Raw genomic sequence first — 6,844 nt, forward strand, 5'->3', positions numbered from 1 at the left:
TATCGTATACTTTCAAGCGAACGCATCAACCTCAAAACTGCGGGCGTATATTCCCCGTTTGCACTACGGCTGGAAATATATGTAGTGTGAACATAGCCTAAAGTGTCAATGTCTTTTTTTTTTTTTTAATTAATAGTACAGGCGATTTTAAGAAAGGAGATTAGTCGTCAGCAAAGAACAAAGGATTACACAGCGGGACCTGTGTGAAAGCTGGTATTCAGAGGTCAGAGAGATCAGTGCTGACTTCAGAGGAGATAGCCCTGTGATGTAGCAGTAAATTAACTCTTTGTTGTCCTGTTTTGGTGCCTCATCACCCTCAACCCCTCACCTCTCCATAAGAGAACCATGAAGACGGAGGGAGAGCTTTAAACTGCTTTTTCATGATAAAAATGCTTTTTTTGGCTAATAAACGCAAAGTTTCTTAAAATCACCTGTACTATTGATTTCTGCAAAACAAATTTAAACGACAGTGACACTTTTTTTTTATGTAGTCATGATGTTCTGGCCACTCCCTGCATTAACACATTTACTTAGTGGACCAACACTAAACAAAATGGAGTAGTGAAGTATAATCACCATATGTAAATCTTCGATATGTAATGTTCATTCTACTCATGTAATGCAAATGATACATAATATACCTGTACTGTGTACTGCTTACAATGTTGGACATCAACCTATAGGGTTAATATTAGTGGATGGAACAGCTATATTACTCTTTTTATATGATTTTCATTGTATAAATAATTATTGTATTTTTTAGCTTCTATTTGCATATGCATATCAATGCATATCAATTAAGTTACGAAATGGTTAGCACTATGATAAATAATGATAAATGAAAACACGCTTGTATCACAATGAAGCCAACAACTGAGAAAAATTAATAAAAATTAGCAATATTAGCAATAGGAAGAACTATTCTGCTTTTTGTTTATTTCCTTCAATCTCTGAACAAAATGTGCTAATATTTCTAATATATTCCTCTCAACAGAACACAGAAAATCTCTTTAATGGTGAGTTCACACCTACAGGATCTGCAGCAGATTTGATGCTGTGTTCAGTTATTTAAATGAAATCTGCTGCAGAAAATCAGCTGCAGATCCTGTAGGTGTGAACGCACCATAAAGGGGAAATATCATCAGAACATGACACATTATATTTTTTTTTTACATGTAAAATAGAGTTAATATTAACAGTTTTTATTCTGGCCACTAGAACAGACACAATAGGCTTCTGTAGCTTCCTCTTCTACAGCCACTGAAGGCAATTGGCATGGTGTCTAAGTCACATCCACATGGCAGAACAGGGTTTTTTATGTGATGAAAACTAATAATGTTAGTAAATTTAAAGGTGAATGCCACTTCATGTTTTTGGAACCAGGTTTGCAGTGAGGAACCTGCACTGTGCTGTCCTAGAGTATTTATATTATTATTATATATATATTATATATTATAATATATATATATTATATATATATTATTATTATAGTATCTTATATTTTTTGCGTCAATAGGATTTCTGCATAAGGATGACTATGACTCCAGTGTGACATTATCCAAATGTCTTAAAGAAGCAGTGCACAATTTTTTAAATTTCCTCTCCTCTTGCAGGCTGATATATGCACTTACCATTGACAATCAGTTTCTAGCGGCATGGCTCCTTTCCGGTGGTACGGCGCCATTCGGGTCCCACTTATGTTGATGTCCCTGCTCTTCTGACCCTCTTCTTTACCCATTAATTTAGAAGATGAGAAATCAGGGTCTCCAATGCATCTCAATGAGAGCGCTCTCATAGAGATGCATTGAAGAGTCTGACTTCCGGCCGCCTGCTGGCCTGCAGTTGATGAGAAAGGGTCACAAGGTCATCAGCAGGACCCAAACATCGCTGCAACAATGGAAGCCGTGCCGCTGGAAACTGATCGTCAGTGATCGGAGCAGAGGAGGAAATAAAAAGAGGAGCAGAGGAGGAAATAAAAAGAAAAAAAGGGCACTGCTTTGGAAACCATTACCTAAATTGGAACCCATTGGCCTCTAGACATCATTACAAAGTCCTATTGACCACTCTGTAACCTGGGGCACCATTGCTGGTACAGTGACTTAGGTTAGAGGTCAGGAACATTTGGAAAGTTTTCCTTGTGCTGGAACAAGTCTCGTATAGTAAGACCTCTATTCTGACCCTCAGGAGTTCCCCCTACTTACTCTGCCACTGTACAATGTTAGCGGGCAACTGGACCACCAATGCAATATGCCAGCGGTCAGACACTGTAGCCTATATTTAACAATCTTAAATTGGACTTATTTGCCCATAGCAACCAGGAGTTTTAAGGCTGCTGGCGTACACACACAGCATTTTCTTTAAATTGTCACTGCAGTTTTTAAGCCAAAACTAAGAGTGGTGTCAAAAGTAATGGTAACTAAAAGGGAAGGTTGTAATCTTCTGCTGCCTGCTGGATCCACTTCTGGCATTAGTTCAAAAACTGCAGTGGCAGTTTTACAAAGAATCAGTTCAATGTCCACAAGATGACCTTAATCTACACAGAACATTGTCCAACATCCAGAAGACGTCTTTTTCCAACAAGTAAGAGAAATGTTTCATCCTGCCCACAAACACATGAAGACTAAACAATAAGGAGAGCGCTTATAAAGAAACTTAGAAGATTATCAGACAAAAAAGAGCACCTGATCCTTCTGGTCTGACCTTATACCTGGTTTATATCTGGTCTGCATTCATGGGTTCTGTGAATATGGCCGATGTGCTACGGAACCAAATTTAGAAGATTTAAACAGTTTCTGAGCTCCTGGCATTTTCATGAATGATGATGATAACAGGAGCTAAGAAACTGTTTAAATCTTTGTGTGTCACTACAGTAGCAGAAGATTTAAACAGCGCTCCCTTGTTTATATGTTTATCTTCTTTTTAAACACTTTAACACTTCCTTCTTATACCTTATTTAACTTGTTTCAATCATACCCCCTACCCCCTGTATACAGCAGACCAGTACCCCTCCTTGTGCCCCCCTGTATATAGCAGACCAGTACTCCTCCCTGTGCCCCCCTGTATATAGCAGACCAGTATCCCTCCCTGTGCCCCCTGTATATAGCAGACCAGTACTCCTCCCTATGCCCCCCTGTATATAGCAGACCAGTATCCTCCATGTGTCCCCCTGTATATAGCAGACCAGTATCCTTCCATGTTCCCCTGTATATAGCAGACCAGTATCCCTCCCTGTGCCCCCCTGTGTATAGCAGACCAGTATCCCTCCATGTCCCCCTGTATTTAGCAGACCAGTATTCCTCCCTGTGCCCCCTGTATATAGCAGACCAGTACTCCTCCATGTCCCCCTGTATATAGCAGACCAGTATCTCTGCCTGTGCCTCTGTATATAGCAGACCAGTATCCCTCCATGTCCCCCTGTATATAGCAGAACAGTACTCCTCCCTGAGCCCCCTGTGTATAGCAGACCAGTATCCCTCTATGTCCCCCTGTATATAGCAGACCAGTACTCCTCCCTGTGCCCCCTGTGTATAGCAGACCAGTATCCGTCCATGTGCCCCTGTATATAGCAGACCAGTATCCCTCCATGTCCCCCTGTATATAGCAGAACAGTACTCCTCCCTGAGCCCCCTGTGTATAGCAGACCAGTATCCCTCTATGTCCCCCTGTATATAGCAGACCAGTACTCCTCCCTGTGCCCCCTGTGTATAGCAGACCAGTATCCGTCCATGTGCCCCTGTATATAGCAGACCAGTATCCCTCCATGTCCCCCTGTATATAGCAGACCAGTACTCCTCCCTGTGCCCCCCTGTGTATAGCAGACCAGTATCCCTCCATGTCCCCCTGTATATAGCAGACCAGTATCCCTCTATGTCCCCCTGTATATAGCAGACCAGTACTCCTCCCTGTGCCCCCTGTGTATAGCAGACCAGTATCCGTCCATGTGCCCCTGTATATAGCAGACCAGTATCCCTCCATGTCCCCCCGAATATAGCAGACCAGTATTCCTCCATGTGCACCCTGTATATAGCAGACCAGTATCTCTTCCTGTGCCCCTGTATATAGCAGACCAGTATCCCTCCATGTTCCCCTGTATATAGCAGACCAGTATCCCTCCCTGTGTCCCCATGTGTATAGCAGACCAGTATCCCTCCATGTCCCCCTGTATATAGCAGACCAGTATCCCTCCATGTGCACCCTGTATATAGCAGACCAGTATCTCTGCCTGTGCCCCTGTATATAGCAGACCAGTACTCCTCCATGTGCCCCTGTATATAGCAGACCAGTACTCCTCCCTGTGCCCCCCTGTATATAGCAGACCAGTATCCCTCAATGTCCCCCTGTATATAGCAGACCAGTACTCCTCCCTGTGCCCCCCTGTGTATAGCAGACCAGTATCCCTCCATGTCCCCCTGTATATAGCAGACCAGTATCCCTCCATGTCCCCCTGTGTATAGCAGACCAGTATCTCTACCTGTGCCCCTGTATATAGCAGACCAGTATCCCTCCATGTCCCCCTGTATATAGCAGACCAGTATCCCTCCCTGTGTCCCCCTGTACATAGCAGACTAGTATCCCTCCATGTCCCCCTGTATATAGCAGACCAGTATCCCTCCATGTGCACCCTGTATATAGCAGACCAGTATCTCTGCCTATGCCCCTGTATATAGCAGACCAGTATCCCTCCATGCCCCTCTGTATATAGCAGACCAGTATCCCTCCATGTGCACCCTGTATATAGCAGACCAGTATCCCTCCATGTCCCCCTGTATATAGCAGACCAGTATCCCTCCCTGTGTCCCCCTGTATATAGCAGACCAGTATCCCTCCATGTCCCCCTGTATATAGCAGACCAGTATCCCTCCATGTCCCCCTGTATATAGCAGACCAGTATTCCTCCATGTGCACCCTGTATATAGCAGACCAGTATCTCTACCTGTGCCCCTGTATATAGCAGACCAGTATCCCTCCATGTCCCCCTGTATATAGCAGACCAGTATCCCTCCCTGTGTCCCCCTGTACATAGCAGACCAGTATCCCTCCATGTCCCCCTGTATATAGCAGACCAGTATCCCTCCATGTGCACCCTGTATATAGCAGACCAGTATCTCTGCCTATGCCCCTGTATATAGCAGACCAGTATCCCTCCATGTCCCTCTGTATATAGCAGACCAGTATCCCTCCATGTGCACCCTGTATATAGCAGACCAGTATCCCTCCATGTCCCCCTGTATATAGCAGACCAGTATCCCTCCCTGTGTCCCCCTGTATATAGCAGACCAGTATCCCTCCATGTCCCCCTGTATATAGCAGACCAGTATCCCTCCATGTGCACCCTGTATATAGCAGACCAGTATCCCTCCATGTCCCCCTGTATATAGCAGACCAGTATCCCTCCATGTCCCCCTGTATATAGCAGACCAGTATCCCTCCCTGTGTCCCCATGTGTATAGCAGACCAGTATCCCTCCATGTCCCTCTGTATATAGCAGACCAGTATCCCTCCATGTGCACCCTGTATATAGCAGACCAGTATCTCTGCCTATGCCCCTGTATATAGCAGACCAGTATCCCTCCATGTCCCTCTGTATATAGCAGACCAGTATCCCTCCATGTGCACCCTGTATATAGCAGACCAGTATCCCTCCATGTCCCCCTGTATATAGCAGACCAGTATCCCTCCATGTCCCCCTGTATATAGCAGACCAGTATCCCTCCCTGTGTCCCCATGTGTATAGCAGACCAGTATCCCTCCATGTCCCCCTGTATATAGCAGACCAGTATCCCTCCATGTGCCCCCTCTGTGTGTGTGTGTGTGTATACATATATATATATATATATATATATATATATATATATATATATATATATATATATAGTGGTATCTTTCCATATCCCCCCCACTTACTCCAGTGATGCTGCACTCCTCTCCTCCATGGTATAAGCAGGATCCTGCAGGGCTGAGGCTCCTCCCCCTGGTCCGATCCCAACCCCATACCCCTCAGCTCTGCAGGATCCAGCATACACCACTGAGGAGAGGAGGATCACAGCGTCCCTGCAGTCAGCACCTCACCTCAGAGGAACTTGAGTGGATCAGTGCTGCTGCAATCCTCCTCTCATCTCCTCATCACTGTAGGCTCCTGCAGGGTGAAGGCCCCTCCCCCAGACCAGGTCACGACCCCATACTCACTGATGCTTTCCTTTCCTGCTGCACAGCGTTGTGACCTGACCTGGGGCCTCCACCCTGCAGGAGCCGCTCACAGTGATGAGGAGAAGAGAGGAGGATTGCAGCAGCGCGATCCTCTCAGTTGAAGCGCCGCCTGCACGGAGGAAGCAGGAGGAGAGGACGCTGGTACTTGCTGTCATCTGACTAGGTAAGAGATCCAGTCAGATTACAGCAAGTGCCATCAGTTATGTGCGTGGGCTGGGGGCCCACAGGAGGAAGTGGCGAGGGGGGCCGGCGGGCCCCCCTAGCGTAGGGGCCCGGTCGCCATGGCGACCGTTGCGACCCCTATAGCTACGCCACTGGCGACGTTTCAATCAAAATGGTCTTTCTCACGCCAGCCTGAATAAAGTTAAAGCATCGATTTCCAACTGTTTAAGCGTTGTACATATGAAATATATTACAGTACATTTTGGTATTGCACTGGGCCCTTTACTTGCTTCTAATTGAAATAAATTTCTAGTTATAATCCAATCATAAAGTGTGTATGTACATATGTGTATTTGTTTCTATGTTTTGGCTCCAGATATATGGTATATACAGTGAGCATTGGCTACTAACTGGATCTAGAAGAAATAACTTCAGGTATTGACTAAACTCAATATATAACGTTATAAACTATGTA

This window comes from Dendropsophus ebraccatus, chromosome 1 (assembly GCF_027789765.1).
Source record: "Dendropsophus ebraccatus isolate aDenEbr1 chromosome 1, aDenEbr1.pat, whole genome shotgun sequence".
Classification (NCBI taxonomy): Eukaryota; Metazoa; Chordata; class Amphibia; order Anura; family Hylidae; genus Dendropsophus; species Dendropsophus ebraccatus.